Source organism: Vulpes lagopus, chromosome 24 (assembly GCF_018345385.1).
Source record: "Vulpes lagopus strain Blue_001 chromosome 24, ASM1834538v1, whole genome shotgun sequence".
Taxonomy (NCBI): Eukaryota; Metazoa; Chordata; class Mammalia; order Carnivora; family Canidae; genus Vulpes; species Vulpes lagopus.
In genome coordinates this window covers 26,633,881-26,652,553 of record NC_054847.1, presented here as the reverse complement: position 1 = coordinate 26,652,553, position 18,673 = coordinate 26,633,881, and the positions used below count along the sequence as shown (strand labels likewise).

At 35.8% G+C, this 18,673-nt stretch overlaps 1 long non-coding RNA gene across 1 annotated transcript in view; it reads right to left on the bottom strand.

Annotated features, from left to right (window-relative positions):
• LOC121481806 overlaps positions 1–18,673 on the bottom strand; it is a 61,811-nt gene that overhangs the window by 6,393 nt on the left and 36,745 nt on the right. Inside the window, exon 4 of the long non-coding RNA XR_005985424.1 lies at positions 16,869–16,968. This is a non-coding gene — a long non-coding RNA (uncharacterized LOC121481806). The remainder of the gene's footprint in view (positions 1–16,868; positions 16,969–18,673) is intronic.

The following is an 18,673-nucleotide window of genomic DNA, read 5'->3' as shown; positions in this document are numbered from 1 at the left end:
TTGGTCTACTTCCTGTTTAGAAATCGCTTCTATTTTGAGTGGTATGTTTACTTCTTTCACCTTTTTGTAAGCAGAATTGCATTTTATTAGCTAGAATTCAAATACAGCTAAATGAGGAAAACCCAATAAAGGGGCTAAAAAAATTTTTCATCCAATAAATTTGCTGTGAAATGCCAAGTTTGTGGCTGTGCCTGCAGTCATTTTAGTTATAAGACACATAGTAGGAAACAGTTTTCGGCTTTTCAGCCATTCGTTTATAAATTGAATAAGATAGATGTGTTCGTTCATATGAAGTAATGTAATTTTTCTTGGGAAAGTTTAATATTATACAAATCCATTAGCATATTTACAAATTAATCTTCCCTTAGGAAAAAAAAGATTGAAGATTTACAGAAGGAAGGGTTTTATTACTTTTAAAACTGCATTTTTAAAGAAAATAAAAGAAAAAGCAGGAAAATTATATTGAACTATAAATGCCTTTTTATGACTAACAGTTTTGTAACACCAAAATTTATGAAAGGAGAGGAGAGTAGCGTATAACACAGAAAGCGTTTTCAAGAAGTTCACAGAAATTGCAACTCCTATATCACCAATTGCAAACTCCTATAAAATTAAGCCTGTTTATGTGAATGCAAGCTAAATGGCATTAAATTCATTAAACACTTAAGGCTATTGTGAATTTACCCAGATTTTTTTTTTTTGTCTGAAATCTCTATCTTCTTGTTCTAATCTTTGACAAGGTGGGATTTTCAACCTCTGCAACACCAGTAACAGTAACAAAAACCCTATGCTCATTTTGGTTCTTCCTCAAACTTTCAGTGACTTGTTAATGTTGGGCAGGTAACTGACAACATGAATTCCTAACAATCCACTGTCATAAAATAGACTTTCCTGCAGAGAAAAACTTGAAGTATAGGGTAAAGGAAGTCTCAATTTACATACAAATTCCTGACATATTACAAAGAGGGAGCAAAGTGATTTGATTTTCCCCCAGATAGTCTCCTTTTTGCTCATCCCTAGCATTTATTTGTAAGTGTCCTTTTTTTTTTTTTTTTTTCTTTTTTTAGGAAGGGCTAACTGCTGGACTTTCTACACAAAGAATGCAGCATGGTCCTAACAGCATGTTGGTTACTTGTTAAGACGACTCAAAATTTCATGATTTATTAAATTTTTTTTTAATTTTTTATTTATTTATGATAGTCACAGAGAGAGAGAGAGAGGCAGAGACACAGGCGGAGGGAGAAGCAGGCTCCATGCACCGGGAGCCTGATGTGGGATTCGATCCCGGGTCTCCAGGATCGCGCCCTGGGCCAAAGGCAGGCGCCAAACCGCTGCGCCACCCAGGGATCCCTTCATGATTTATTAATAAGCACTTTTGCAATGTATCTAACTATGAAAAAATCAAAGTATTTGTTATATTAAGATATTCCTCCTCAGGAAAAATATATTGCAATATTTTTTTCATAATGCACAATTCTTTAGGTTGAAAATCATATGCTAACAATTAAAAATAAAAAATAAATGGCTGCTCTTTATTGATCACTTCTTGTAATCCAGGATTGTATACTAAATGCTCTTAGTGCGTTACCATATTTAATATTCATAGCAACCCTATCTGGTAAGTATTATGAACATTTGCATTTTATAGGTAAGAAAATTAAGCTTAAATATACTAATTATCCAAAGACATCCAACTAGTAAATGATGGGGCCCAGAATGGAATTCTGTTCCCTCTGTTCCAGAGTCTACACCATCAATTTTAGTCTATACATTGAAATTCAAGGAATTAAACTTCTTTCCCAATGTTTCCAACTTATTTAAAAAATGAACTATTAATATCAGCTAGAATAATTTCAGTGACATGGACCTTGCTACCATGATTTAGCAACACCAGATGTTAGAACGGTTATTTCAATTATATTCAACCAAATCCTACCTTTATAATCTATATGCACTGGTTCTGTGTTGTTTTGCATCATCTTTTTTTTTTTTTTTTTGGTTTTGTTGTTTTTCTTCTCTGGAACATTACACTATCACTGTGCCACCATGGATCCCATAAAGCATCTCACTCCCAGGCTAAACATCTTCATTTGCAAATGTCCCTGAAAGGATATGTCAGCTCCTCTCAATACCTGCTCTCTCCCCCAAGGCCCACTGCTCTCCCAATTATCTTTTGAAAACAGGTACCTCAACTGGGCACAACCCTCCATAAGGACTTGATCATCAGGAATAGTAAGGCTTCCAATTCTTAGTTCCAATCTCTTTCACCTCAAAGTTCTAACATTATGTGTAAAGCCATGGCAATTAGATTCTGGAATCAGTGAGAGGTAGCCTTTGCCAAAAGGAAACAAATAGTATTCTGAAAAGACTCATACTTTTTTTTTTTTTTCCTTTTTGGATGACTTGCCAGGCCAATGACTCAGTAATAGCTTTGAATAGGAAAGAAACCTCTGGGGCAATCCTGCAGAGCCAAGACAAGAAAAGAAGACCCTTTACTCACAATCCTTTAGTGATAGTCCTGAAATCAACCAGAAGCCAAAAAAAGTGGTCTTTCTCTTTGGGGACACCCAACCAAGTTTTACCGCAGTGACAAAGTGGAAGTCTTTTCCCATCCTATGTATGTGGAAAAGAACTGAATTCACCAAATTTCACGGGAAGCACTTGGAAGACAAGTCTGAAAGGACTCCCAGAGAGCCTTTTTGCCTCTGTGGAAATACCACATTCTCACGACAGTGGCACAGATATGGGCATATAATACAATGCATGTTTGCACCACATCTCTGCCTTCAATATATAGCTTCATATTCATAGGCAAGGTAAAAAGGGGACAGCTGTTGGTTCTCTTCATTCAAAAGAGAAACTGAGAGCTGGAAATGCTAAATGGCTTTTTACATTTCACGCAGCAAATGGCAGTGGAGCTGAGAAAAACAAGATTGGCCTCCCAGATTAATGCACTCTTCAAACTTCCTCTCGTGAAATGTGCTGCAGTCCATCACACTTAACCTACACTTTCCACACCTCCAGAAGGAGATATCCATAGATATACCTATTTACTTTGGCACGAGCTCAAAGAAATAAGCTTGCAAAGCTGGTCTTTTCTTTGTGCATTAACTTTAATTTCGCCTTTCCTCACATGCACTACACGAACATCAGGTAGATCCATTTACTTCCACCCCCTCATCCCACTGCTCCTCCTGAAGTGACATATTAATTATGGCTCGTTTGAAATTTTCTCTTACAAATGTAGGCTCAGACTTCAACACCTAAATGAATTATATATACACCGTGCAAGCCTGTTTGTTCCAGGTTTCTTAAAAGGAGAAAATGAATGCAGTGTATTAATCATCAAACTGATGTCCCTGATTGAAAAATAAATTATTTAAATGAGCAACACTCCAGGTTCTTTAATATGCTACTTTCTAGATTATTTTCAACATGCAAGGTGGGAAGAATGAAAGAAATGTTAAAGCTAACTACCAAGATGATACAGGAACCAAATTAAAGCTCTATATAGGCTACTTAATAATGGTCAATCCAAACTGTTTGGTCTTATTCTCAAATGATTCTGCAGTTATTTATCAAATTTACTGGATGACATTCCAAGTTAACTTTTTTAAAAAGTCTAAAAATCCAGGTTGACAACTACAGACCCTTTCACACACGAAGAACGAATGCACCCCCAAAAATAGATTTCCTCCTTGAAGAACCTTAACTTTCAAATATATGGAGTAGGGAAGACAAGTAGAATAGCCATGTTACATGTTTAGCCAGTCTATATTCATTCCCTTTGATCTACCTCCTTAGAAAATTCCTCATGTTTCTTAGTTTATTTAAAATTAAATTTCAGATATAGCACACATACAACTAAAAATTACATGGAAAAAACTACCAATAAGATCAAATACAAGAAGAAAGACATAAAACCCAAGAAGGGAAAAAACACCTTGAATAGAATGTAAGTTGTCTGAGTAGTCATTGAAACCACCACATAGAGCGTGCATGAATCAATGAAAAAAAAAAAAAAAGAATACCCAGTGAGCACAATTTATTAAACTCAGCAGGTACAGGGAAGGCATTCAATGATGAGAGTTATATTAGTCAGGGGAGGCTAATTGCTTTAAAAAAAAAAAAAAAAGAAGAAGACTGGAAATGTATAATGGCACAAAATCAAGAGAGTTTTTGTTAAATAGTGGCACTGGGAGGAAAAATGCTGATGGGTCCCTCCTCTGTATAGTTGCTCAAAGACCAAGGCTGATGGAGGTTCTGCAATATTCAACACATGGCTTCTCAGGTCAACATGGGGATTGTCTCCCTTCTAGCCAGAAGGCAAGGGCAAAAAGAATGGAAAAAGTGCTTGCAGTGATTTTTAATGAGCTGGACCTGGATTGGAGGCACGTCTTTTACTCACATTCTATTGGTTAGACATTGTCACATGATCACAAATATAACAGGGGCTAAAAAATGTAACTATATGGTCATGAAGAAAATACTATGGCTTGTTTTCTTTCTTTCTTTCTTTCTTTCTTTCTTTCTTTCTTTCTTTCTTTCTTTCTTTCTTTCTCTTTCTCGTGGTTTCTGACATTTTTTTACCCTTCCAATCACCATAGTCACGTTGACCCTTCTTCCTACACATCAAATATTCAATAATCACTGATATGCTGAAAAGAAACAATATACTTCATACATCCAGCTCAAGTCCATTGGCCATTGAGTGATTGCATTACTCTCTATACAAATGTGAGGTGTTTTTCTGTGATCCTGTGAGCTGTAAACAAAGAAGAAAAGCTCTTCCTCTTAGAAGTGTCTCTACATCAATAGTAGATTGCAAATGAGGTAACTCCAATAGAGACTTCAAGGGTGAAGAGAGGAAAATGGTAGACACACAATAATCAAAGAGCCATAGCAATAATGAAACCCTAGTGGGCATATATAGTAAAGCCACAATTTATGAGAGTTAGATCAATTCCAAGAATTTGATTCAACTCTCTAGGAGAAGTTGCAGTGTCCACTGTTTCACGCTCTAGCTGCACCCACCGGGATATTTTTCCTTGCCCATTATCCTACATGACCATATCTGAAATGAGCACTTAAAAATGTACTTACTTTCAGAGATTAAAATCATCACTGTCTTAAAAAAAATTTAAAAAAATTAAAAAAAAAAAAAATCATCACTGTCCATTACCTACTACTGTAAATTTGGGGAACTGATGGCTGTTTTATAATCACAGAGTTTCGAAAGGCTGGAAATGTTTTACCAGCAATACAATTCCCTCAAATTCTTAGTTGGCTTCTAATTTGTTTGTTTCCAGTCAGTTACAGGAGTCAGTAACAACCGACTGAATTCTTTTTTCAGATTTAAGACTTTGGCCTCTTTTATTGATTTAAATTTTTTGTTGGTTTATCAACTTATTTGCTTTCTCTTGCTCTCATGCCTTTCTCTCAACCGAATGACAGTTGCTCTGGGTCTTCTAAAACAAAACAATAGGCTCCAATGGAAAGTTTAGCCACTTAGTTATTTTGAGATTTAACTCATGTACCATACGATTCACTTATTTAAAGAGTACAATGCAATGGTTTTTAGCATATTTACAAATATGTGCAACCTCATGACAATCTTAGAGAATTTTTATCACCTCATAAAGAAACTTCATTCCCCTTAGCTACCACATATCTACTCCTCCAGCCCTCCTATTCTCAGCAAACTATGACTTTCCATCTCTAGATCTGACCTCTTCAGGATATTTCATAAAAATGGGGTCATAAAATAGGTGATCTTTTGTGACTGGCTTCTTTCACTTACCATAATGTTTTTAAGGGTCACGCACATGTTGAAGTATGTGTCAGTACTTCATTCCTTCCTTTATATGGTTAAATAATATTGCATTGGAAATGGATGTGCCACATTTAGCTTTTCTATTTATCAGTTCATGAATATTTTAACTATTTCTAACTTTTGGCTATTATAAATAATGCTATCAGAAAACTTATGTCCAACTCTTTCTGTGGACATATGTTTTCATTTCTTTTGAAGTGGAATATTGGGTCATATGGTAACTCTATGTTTAATCATCTGAGGAACTTACAGGCTTTTTTCCAAAGTGGCAGTACCAATTTACATTACCAACAGCGATGCATGAGGATTTTCATTTTCTGCACATCTTCGTCAACACTTTTTATTATCTGACTTTTTCATTGTAGCCTTTCTCAAGAGTGTGAAGTGGTATCTCATTGCGGTTTTGAAATCAAAATCGGGCAGCCCAGGTGACTCAGAGGTTTAGTGCTGCTTTCAGCCCAGGGTGTGATCCTGGAAACCCAGGATTGAGTCCCATGTCGGGCTCCCTGCATGGAGCCTGTTCCTCCCTCTGCCTGTGTCTGGGCCTCTCCCTCTGTGTCTCTCATGAATAAATAAATAAAATCTTTATAAAAAAGTAAAACAAGTCAAAACTGATTTTGATCTTCTGATCACTAAAGATATCAAGCATTTTTCAAATGTTTACTTACCATTTGTATATCTTCTTTGGAGAAATATCTATTTGACTCCTTTAACCATTTTCCAATTGGGTTGCTTCATCATAGAGTTGAAAGAGTCCTTAATGTATTTTAGATACAAGTTGCTTATCATATATACGATTTGCAAATATTTTTCCTATTCTGTGGTTTCTCTTTAAACTTTCTTGAATGTCAATTTTGATTAGTTGAATTTATTATTTTTGTAGTCATTCATGCTTTTTGGTGCAATATCTAAAAACTCATTGTCAAATCTGAGATCATTATGATTTTTTGCCATGTTTTTATCTAAGAGGGTTTTTTTTAAGATTTTATTTATTTATTCATGAGAGACAGAGAGAGAGGCAGAGACACAGGCAGAGGGAGAAGCAGGCTCCCCACAGGAAGCCAATGGGGGACTTGATCCCAGGACCCCAGGATCACGTCCTGAGCATAAGGCAGATGCTCAACCACTGTGCCACCCAGGCATCCCTCTTCTGAAAGTTTTATGGTTTTAGCATGAACATTTAAGTCTTTGATTTATTTTATGTTAATTTTTGTATATAGTGTGAAGTTAAGATCCAATTTCATTGTTTTGCATATGGCTATCCAGTTGTCCAATGCACCATTTGTTGAAAAACTATTCTTTCATCCATCAAATGGACACAATTTTCAGGAATCAGATGATTATAAATACATATTTCTGGGATTTCAATTTTACTCCATAAATCTTTATGCTTATTGTGATACCAGTACTATATTGTCTTGATTTCTCTTGCTTAGTAGTATATCAAAATTGGGAAGTGTGAGTCCCCCAAATTTGTTCTTTCCTTTAAAAATTGTTTTTGGTTATTCCAGGTCTCTTACAGTTCCACATGAATTTTAGGACCACCTTGTGAATTCCTACAAAAAAGTCAGCTGGGACTCAGAGATTTCATTTCATCTGTAGATTAATTTGGGGTGTTGCCTTTTTAACAGTATTAAATCTTCCAATGCAAGAATATGTGTGTTCTTCCATTTATTTGGATTTTCTTTAATGTCTTTAAACAATGTTTTATACTTTCTCTTGCTCCCTCTCGAAAAAAAAAGATCTTTAAGAGAAAAAAATGGGGAAAGTGCTTGGAAATGGTTCACTGGGATAAGCATCCACCCATAGCTCAAGTCATGATCTCAGGGTCCTGGAATTGAGCTCCAATTTGGGCTCCCTGCTCATCAGGGAGCCTGCTTCTCCTTCTGCCCCTCTCCCTGCTTGTGCTCTCTCTCTCTCTCTCTCTCTCTCTCTCTCTCTCTCTCGCTGTCTCTTTCTCAAACAAAATCGTTTTAAAAAATATTTTATAGTTTTATTGGATTCCTTAAAGTATCCTATATACTAGATTATGTCATCTGTAAATAGACAGTTTACTTCTTTCTTTCCAATATGGATATGTACTATTTATTATTCTTGCATAATTGTCCTTGGCTATAATTGCTATACAATGTTGAAAAAAAAAAGTACAAGAGTAGATATCCTTGTCTTGTTCCCGATCTTAATCATACTATTAAGTATGATATTAGCTGTGGGTTTTTCATAGTTACCCTTTATTTAACTGGTTAATGAAATTCCATTTTATTCCTAGTTTGTTTAGTGTTTTTATCATGAAAGAGGCTAAATTTTGTCAAATGCATTTTTCTGAATCTATTGTGATGATCATGTGGGGCTTTTTTGTTTTCCTTATTCTATTGAAATGGTGTATTACATTCATTGATTTTCAGATGTTAAATCAACCTTGTGTTCCTGGAATAAGTCCCACTTGCTCATGGTACAATTATTTTATGTATTACTGGATTCAATTTGCTAATATTTTGTTGATGATTTTTTTAATCCATATCTAGGAAATATTACTCTATAATTCTATTGTGATATCTTTGGCTCTGGTATCAGAATAATACTGTTTGTATCATATATATCTTTTATGCTCCTATACTTTCAATCTATATGTATCTTTGCATTTAAAGTGTGTCTCCTGCAGATAGCACATAGTTGGTCTTGTTTTTGCAGTTAGTCTGACAAGTTCTACCTTTTAATTAGATTGTCTAATCTATTCATATTGAGTATATTATTATATAATTGAATTTATGTCTGCCATTTAATTTTTTATCTCTATTTTTCATGTTGTTTGTTCCTCTATTTTTCTGTTTCTACTTCTTTTGCACTAAGTGAACATTTCCTACTGTAACATTTTTAATATCCTTAATGATTTTTTTTACTTTTGTTTTTAGTGATTTCCTTAGTGGTTGCTCTAGGAATTGCTATATATCTCTTTACTTAGCAGAAATAGCTTCAATTTTATACTAAATTAATTTCAGTAAGATACAGAAATGCTACTCCTATATAGCTCTATAGTCCCCTTTTGGGGGGCATTATTGTTGTACATATTACATCTATAAATGTTATAAACCAAATAATACATTGTATTTATAAAATTTTATGTTCTTCAAAGAACCTAAATGGAGAAAAGAGAGTAAGAAGCATTTATAGATTTTGTTATATTAATCTTGCTATTTCTAGTTGTTGTCATTTGTTCCTGTGAATTCAAGTTACCATCTGGATTCATTTCCTTAGCCCAATACAGCTTTGCTCCCACCCACCTCCTTGTGCTATTATTGACAAATATATTACATTTCTATATGTTACAGGCCCAACAACACATTATATACATATGGCTTTATACAATTTTTTTCAATCAGTTAAGAGAAAAAAATGAGAATAAATATGGATTTGTACAGTCTACTAAAATTATATCATTTCCTATACCTGTGGGGTTTTTTTGTTTTATTTTGTTTAAATTCTATTATTATCTAGAGTCACTTGCTTTCAGCCTGAATAAATCCTTTTAGTATATCTTATAAGTCACCTCTTCTAGCAATAAATATTCTGAGTTTTATTTATCTGGAGGTGTCTTTATTTTGCTTTTATTTTTGAAAGATAGGTTTGCTGGATATAGGATCCTGGGTTGACAATGTTTTTCTTTGAGCATTTAGAATATGTTATTCTATTGCCTTCTGGCCTCCATTGTTTCTGATGAAAACTCAAGTGTAAATCTTATTGGGGTTCCCTTTTAAGTAATGAGTCATTTTTCGCTTGTAGCTTTCAAGAGGGTTTTTTTTTTTTTGTCTTTGCATTCCAGCACTTTACCATGTGTGTCTATTTACAGATTTCTTTGTGCTTTTCTTCACTAGAGTTCATTGAGCTCCCTGGATGTGCAGGATAATGTTTGTCAATAAATTTTGGAAATTTTTAGTTGTTATTTCTTGGGCTATTTTTTCTGCTACTTTCTCTCTCTCCTCTTTCCTGGTCCTCCCATGAAGTGGGTCCTTTCTGTTCTTTGAATTGCATAATCTCTATTATTTTGTAATTTTTAGGTTGTTTCTTCCACCATTTTCAAATCTACAACTGAGCCCCTCTCTCTAGTAAATATTTTTATTCAGTTATTATATTTCAACTCCCTAATTTTCATTTGGTTCATATATTTTTTCTATCTTTTTTATGACCATATTTGATGCATTGTCATCATAGCCTTCTTTTAAATTTTTAATTGTGGTTGCTTTAATTCTTAAATCTGAACATATTTATAATGGCTATTTTGAAATCTTTGTCTGTTAAATTCAATATCTAGTTGTTTTCATAGATAATTCTGCTCCCTGCTTTTTTCTTTCTCTTTTGCATATGGGTTATACTTTCTTGACATGTCTCTTTTTTATTTTTGGAAACTTACATTTTAGCTGATGTAGCAAATCTGGGTATAGTCTTCCTCCTTCAGGTCTTGTTATTTATTTGCTAAGTTGTTTAGGGACTGTCTGGATTATTTCAGGAAGGTCAACTCCCCCATAGTGTGAAGCCCCTGTTGTTGTTCCTCAAGGGGAACAGCTTGGATGTGCCCTTGGGATGCCTTGAGATGACAGTAGTTTTTGGCAGAGCTCTGTTTGACTGTTTTTTCCCTGATCACACTCTTCAGCTCCACTAATTGCTGTCTGATTGCTCTACTGTTTTCAACAATGCTCTCGGGATAAATTGCTTCACAGACTAACACAATGAAGTTCAGACTCTTTTGAAGAGACAGTTCCTAGGTCAGTGTTTGAGATTTGTTCTGACACCCAGGAGGGCTCTTTCCAGCTGTCTCTGTCCCTATTTCTCTCCAGAAAACTAGCCAGCTCACAATTTAGACTACATCTCCAAGGAATCTATCAATCTCCTTTCACCACAACTTCTACTCATCTCAAGAGTGCCCTCAAGCCTGAATCTCTCCACACTCTGCTGCAAAAAGAAGGTCAATGTATTGGAGATAAAATTTGAAGATGTCTCTTTCATGGCTTGCTTCTTCTCCCCCCACATGCACCCCTAAGAAAAGTCTCTGAGCCATGGCTGGAACAGAGAGGGCAGTGATATGTTTCTCTCTAAATAAAATCACTTTAGTAAGGTAGCACCCAGTAGAGATGTAGGGGGCAGCAGCCTCAGGTCTTTTTAGCTTATTATCTCTTTCATTGCAGAACTTCCCACCACATGAACTTGGACAAGGTGATCAGGGCCCCTATGTTCTCAGCAGCACCACACTCAAGGTAAAGCCTCCATCCCACGAGTGGCAGCTGGACAGAAAGGGATCTATTTAGCCATGCTTGCCCAGAACTTAACCTCACCAACAGCTAACTGGAGCAGATGACGAATGCTAATGTCCTGCCCTGCTCAGGAAGATAGCTATCCAACTAATCAGTAGAAGGAAGTCCATTCTCCCCAGAGTGGGAACCTTCTGTTGCTGCCCTGTACTCTTGGCTATAGCAGTCTCAGGGAGAGTGAAGAAGCAAAGGGAAGGTGTGGATCTTGGTTCAAAGAACACATATTCTCACCGATTTTAATATATTTTCTTGAATAAATATTGCTTCATTTGCTGTATGTCCATAGTGTCATTTTCAGAGACTTTCACTTTATAAAAATTTTCCTCAGTTTTGCCAGGGTGAAGATATAAGAAGCTCCTTATACTGCCATACTAGAAGTAGAATTCCCAAGCCTCTTAATTTTATCTTTGCTATAATGGTAAGTCCGTTTTTTAAAATGGGAAGCAATTATTGGGACTTTTACTATCAAAGTCTTTTTCAGCCTTTTTGCCTACTCTCTGTAGTAAAAAAGCAGCCTTACATTCCTAGGAGGTCATTTATACTTACAAATTAGCCTATTCTTTCCTGATCTCATCTCAACCTTGTAATATAATGTTAAATAGAACAAAGAGCAACACATAAACATTCTTGCTCTTCCTAACCACTTCTCCTAAACTAGCTGGCTCAGTATGTCTGCCTTCCAGGTTGTTGCAGACAATCATTTTACCAAATGTTTAGGCATTACATAACATTGATCCCCAATATCTTTCTATAACCCAATATTCGGTTCATTGCTTTCTGCAGACCAACCATTAAAACTAATGGCCCATATTTTAAGTTTTTGATGTGATGCCAGTATTCTTCAAAATACTAATTTCTGTTTTAATTAGGTAAGGCAGACTGTTAAACAAATAAGCCCTATTGAAATGTAGTTCTTGCTCATATAATAGTCCTTGGTTGGAATGTCCTTACTCAAATATAGGGGGAAAAAAAGTAGAGAAAGGACTTTATGAGTGATCTGTGGAATATCTTTCAGGCAACACACAACCTAAACTATTTTTGTCTTACTTAAAAGTAGGAAAGTCTACATAACCTCTCCATTATAGACCTAGAGATTTTCATGAGCATTTATATGCACAAAGTATTATTACTTTGAAATATTTTTCTAGAGAAAATATGCAGGCATGTTGAGAAGAGCACTCAGTGTCTCAGAATGTGGCTGTATTTAGAAATAGGCTTTTTACAAAGATAATTATGGTAAAATGAATTGATATGGGTGCTAGTCCAATATTATTTTGCTTTTTATAAGAGGAAATTAGGACACAGACAACATGGGGCCTGAGAGACAACTATATGAGGACATAGTGAGAAAGTGGAGATCTTCAAGCCAGGGAGAGAGACCTCAAGAGAAACCAACCCTGACATCTTCTTGATCTCAGACTTCAATTCCCTAGAACTGTGAAAAAGTAAATTTTGTTGTTTAAGCCATTCTATCTGTGGTATTTTGTTATGGTTGCCCCAGTAAACCAACAAATGTGGTCAGAGGGATAACACAAAATTGATAAGTTTAAGAGAAGTAATGGGGCACACTTGGTACCTTCCAGTAGTAAACAGCAGCTCTTGAGCAAGGCACTTATTCATTTATCTGAAAAATAGCTATTAAGTAAATACTGCAGACTGGGTGCTGTGTTAGATGCAGCTAATTAAGTAGTAAAACATGCAGATATGGTGCCTGTCTGCAAGAAACTTAGAAACTAATGGACAGGGGGCAAAATGAAGAAACTCTGTATACAAGAGATCCTAGAATATGGAGAAAAACTGGGTGGCCAGGTTTCTTCTTAGGGAAGTCTAAGAAGCTGACATCTATATTGGGTAGTGGGGAGGAAGCTGGGAAGAAATTGGAGACTGTGGGTCAAAGCAGCCAGCCAAAAAAAATTTTCTGATCTGCTGACCAGATTCTTTTGATCAAATGGTATTGAGGGGCAGCCGACCCTTGGATAATAATTTATTTGAACAGATGGAACAGGACTTGGATATGAGCCACAGAGACAATTTCTGGTAAGGATTTCTCCTGTTTTCTAGTAACTGGCTTATGACTATCACCAAAACCTTACTCGTTAACTGAAGTATACAAATATATAAAGCAAACTCTAAATAATGCACAGTCAAGCTTAGCACCTTTTAATAATTGCATATAGTTTCTTTCAGAGTGTGAATAATAATAATGAGGAAAGCACAGGCTTTGGAACTGGAGTCAATATCAAATGAAACATACACGAGTATCAAGGAACCGCCAACTACTAGGTACTGAGGAGAGAGTAGTGAGGGGGAAAAACAGTTGTGGTTCCTGCCACTTATGAACGTGGGAAAGTTTTTTAATCTCTCTGAGTCAGTCTTTTTATATGAAGAATCAGGGTCATGATAGCTATGTCGGAAAGCTCTTGTAAAGAATAGATGAAAAAATAAAGTCATTTCAAAGTACTTAGCACAGAGGCTGGCAAATAGCTACATGTTGAATGTTATTTCTTTCTTAATTCTCTCCACCTTTGCTCTCTGCAAAATGTACCAACTTAAAGAGTCCCTTTGGGTATTCTTCAATGAGTTACCAAATATCATAATTTTCATAGTCAAAATCTAAAGCTTAGAGAAAGATGATGAAAAGAGGCTGGATTTTGTTTGAGTAAGCCAGCCCTTGCACCATCATGGATAAAACTTTATGATCTTAAGCATATTTTTCTAAAAGGTATGTGTGTGTATGTGTGTATTATTTCTTCTCTATTTTGCCAGTTGTCTCATCTTTATCTTTATAGTATTAAACACAGAGCAAAGAGCAAAAGCATTCATTGAAATAGAATAGAATGTCACAAAGAATAATCTGCAGGCACTAAAATCAAAATAATCCAACCTCTTAAAGCATTAAGAATGATCTTTCTATTCTTACATGCAGAATATTAATATATATATGTATATATATACATATATATATTCCATAATATATACAACTATCTCCCCTTTCTCCAGAAAAAAATAAAAGCAATAAAATGATGGAGTATGAATCAATCTCTATAATCTGAAAATAGTAGAGAACATATAGTTTGGATAACATACCGATATGGCTCAGTTATCTCTATTGTATTGAGCCAGATTCTCCATGTACCCTGCAAGCAATTGCCGGTTTGGTTAAGCACTCTAGGAAGAACTATTCCGTCATTTTCATAACTTCAAGGTGTAGCCTCAAATGCTCACAGGAGCTAGTTTTCTTAGTCATAATCGTAAAAGTTTTACTTTAGTGCGCTATGCCCCCCAATGACTCTCAAATCCTATATTCTTATCTATAACTATGAAGTCAATAAGTTGCAAGTGCTAAAGGCAACATATTCCTTTCTCTTATCTCTGTCATCCCTTCTGTCATCCTTTCCTTCCAGTTAATCCACATCCTTTGAATCAGAAGAATTTTGATTTGGAATAAAATCCTAACTTTTCCAATGGACTTCTTACTTTTATTTTTATCCCAAATTCTTCCCAAACATCTTTGCTAAATTTGCACTTGAAACAGAACTGCGCCATACTTAGATTTAATATATTATCCATCATATTGATCAGTTATTTTATTCTATGTAAGATACCATGTTAAACTTCTTAGGGACTGCCAAGCTATAAAGGACCAGGATAGTTGTTACACTCAGATATAAAACCATACAGGACTAGCTGGGGTGCCTGGGTGTCTGACTCTCGGCTTCCACTTGGGTAGTGATCTCAGGGTTCCGAGATTCAGCCCTCTGTCCAGCCCCATGCTCATCTTGAAGTCTGCTTGGGACTCTCTACCTCTCCATCTGCCCCTACCCACTGCACTCATGCACACACTCTCTGTCTCTCTCAAATAAATAAATCTTTAAAAATATGCAAAACCAATTCATAGCCTGTACACTTTCATATCTGTACATAAATTTATATCCTTTCATTAAACTGTAGTGATCTAGGACAAAACAAATAATGCTAGGAAAACTTTTGTCTTTAACTCACTTGGCTGTATGTAAAACATCCATAGCTGTGGTGTATAATGAAACCACCCTCTGTTTCGAGATTTCTACAAAAAAATGCACGCAGTGAGTTCATTTAAGACAGAACATTCCCACAATTTGAACACAGTGTTAGCAATATAATAAGCAGAGAACAGTCTTCTGGGTAATACCAAAGTTTACTTAAACAGATTGATAACGTGCTCACCAAAAAATAACAGGCACAGTTTTCACGGTTTGTTCCCTTCTGTATGACTTACCCACCAAGCAATAAGTACAATTACTGAATTTCATTGTAAATACCCAGACCCCCTGATGTGTTCTGATAGGAAATCATCCAATAATAGCAATGGTATTTCTCTCTGTATCTCATAGTTTTTGTGGCTGTCAGAAAATATATACACTTCATTAAAATCAAGAAATAAAGAGGGTACATGTAGAGAAACAAGGTTTAAAAAAAAACACATGGTTATTTTCTGTAGCCTTAATATTTTCCTCTTCCCCACAGATCTCTTTACAAATCCTTCCCTTGATGCTCATTGATAAGCTTGGCCAATCAAAATGTCTTAACAAGAAGTAACTGGTCCCACAAAACCCAACATGATTTCCGTAGCCACAGCCATGACCTTTCACTTTTCCTTTTTGGTTACAAAGCTGCCTTAGTGGTCATTCAAATCCTGAAAGTGTTAAGTGGGAGTAGTCATAAATCAGCATTTTAAAGTCTGCTGCCAGCGTGAACTCTCTATATTTTAAAGGGTAGGGGGAGATTGGAGGTCATACTCAACAAGACTTCACAGTTGTTAAAAGTCAGCTTTCTGGTGATCTGGGAACTCTGAAATATGAAGTTTTTTTTTCAAAATCTAGCTGTCTGCATTAAAGCATATACAGATATAAACAAACACCCATGAAGTATGGGAAATAACAAAGTGAAATACTTAAGGGGCAAAATATCCCAAAATAAAAAAAAAAAAAACATTTAAATTTAAAGGACACTTAAGTACAGGATTTTATTTGAAAATACTTATGTGGTTTTTTTTTCTATATATAAAATTAGATATCAGTGTCTTTGTTTCTGTAATATTAAAATCAGAAACCATAACAAACAGCAGAGGTATATATCCAATTCACTTGTGACTTGAACAATCAGGTGAAACTGATTCATGCATTTCCTTAATGAATGCAAAATATATAAGGACATGTGTTCTGGAAAGATCCAACGCCTGTAGTACAAATCTTGAAATAAATTAGTCTGAGCTAAAATATTCCTGCATCGGCATGCAAATAAGTTTGGAAATAATTTTTTAAAGGAAATTTTGGCCAAATGAATAGTTCAGTAATTGGGCACTTCCAAAACAATCGGTTATTTAAATGAAGTCTGCTTTTTTGGAGGATAGACTTTATAGCATGTCTTAGCCAGTAGAAATAAAGAGCCAGATTATAGTGTCTATCACATCTCCAGACACACGCAGTTAGTTGAATATGGCAAAAATTCCCTAAAACAGGGCTGGTCAGACTTCTGGTCGAAAAGGCAGCAGTCTACATGACATGCGTTGAGAAATACTAAAGAGCATATCTGCCAAAAATATCTGTCCCATTCCCCGTGTCTTATTACCATTTCTCCTGTAGCCTTTAGAATTCTAATCACTCGTCATTATTTTTGCGCATCATTAAAAATCTTTACCAGAAAGCAAGGGTATTATCTAAAAAGCCATTAATAAGTCATTAACACCTTACCTTGAATTAAATCAATCAGACCATACAGATAGGCCCTTACTTAAAGGCCCGGCGGGAGTATATATAATACCAAACAGGTAATCTTGATGAGAACAGGGATCTAAAAAACACAAATATTAGGCCATTTTATATGAAGAGCCTCTAAAACACTGGGTGGTGTGACAGGAGAGGCAGCATGACAGGGTCATGAATGCATAGGTTAGAGAAGGCGCGGAAGGGAAAAAGCCTATAGTATCATTTGCCTCCAAACCAACCAATTAAAACCTGAGTGTGATTGACAGCTGTTAAAACACAATAACAGTTCGTGATTTATGCTCCCAGCCTGACTAATCCAGGCTTCAGTGGCTGCTTTCCATGGTGCATTCCCATAACAATTTTGAGTGAGGAATAGATGTCCCAGCACTAGCAGGTACTTGATCTTAGTTGAAACCAAAGGGTAAGGGACTCAGCAAACATAAGCTAACATTTGACAGTGAGACACAAGAGACATGGAAGCCTTGGATACAAAGCCATCAGTCACATTATTCCTAGGAACCATAGAAATTCAATGATTGGATTATTAAAGCTGCATCCGATAGTTCTGAGGCAAGTAATTAACATCAGCTCCTGGGAGGGGTGCAGGGAGGGAGGACATACAACATAGTGGATGATGGATTGAAGTGATTAATTTGGACAGAAGACCTGACAGCCCGGGCAGGTAACCCTGTGCCAACACAGAGCCACATCCCAAAAGGCCTTGAGACTGTTGGCCTATAATCACATACATCGCTCTTATATTCAATAAAAGAGACTTCAAAATAACAGTATTTCATTGAAAATTACACTAGTGGAAATTCTCTGAAGTAAATTAACGATAAAAGAATAAAGCTGTTAAACGAATGTATTTTTCATGCTTCGGGGCTATGTGTTTAACAGTTTTCTAACTGTTCATTCATTTATAAAAAAAAAAAAAATACTTCAGTTATTATCTCCTGGAGTTGAAATTAGATATTTAATTGACTGGAGGGAATGAAAGTCGCTCACTTTTACATGCGACAACTATTTTAAAATATTTCTATAAAATGCTTCATAAGACCACCATCAGCCAAAATTCTTGGCAAACATTCTTGTGTGTATATATAGCTGTTTTATAAATGCCATGCTGTAAGAGCTAACTCCTTCAGAAACATGTTTATCTTAATTAGGAAAGTCAACAGACTTCTAATGGGAAGAAATGGGTATTTTTCTCTGTGGTATTGAAGACATCAAAGGCCCAGTTCTTCCGCCAAACCAATCTTCCTTCCTGCCTGCCTTTCAAACCCAGGTGATTGCAGACAGCTGAGCAGACATTTTCCCCAAAGCCTATATTGACCTGGATCCAGTCTTTGCTCTCTCCTCTGATACCCTCTCCCCCCTCTCTCTTTTTCTCTGCTGCTCTTTCTGTGTGCATTTTTTTTGTGGGTTGTTTTTTGTTTTGTTTTGTTTTCTTTGTATTTTTGCCTCAGGAAACCTAGGGACGGTCATGGCTCTGAAGCACATAATATGGAATTAAAAACTAAATTCTTGAGGCCTTATCCTAGCAACAGGACCATCACCATCTGTTCAGAAGACAAGCCAGCCATTATCCACTGTGTTCTTTATACAAACCCGATCACCTGTGAGTGCAAAAAAAAAAAAAAAAAAAAAAAAACTATCCCTTCCTGGGTTCTCTCTTTGTCACAAGAGAAAGTGGTCTGCTTCCCTCTGATGCCATAAGACCTAAATAAAACAAATGTGACTGGAAGCTCCTATAGCACATTTAAAGATCCAGATCTGAAAGCCCTAAA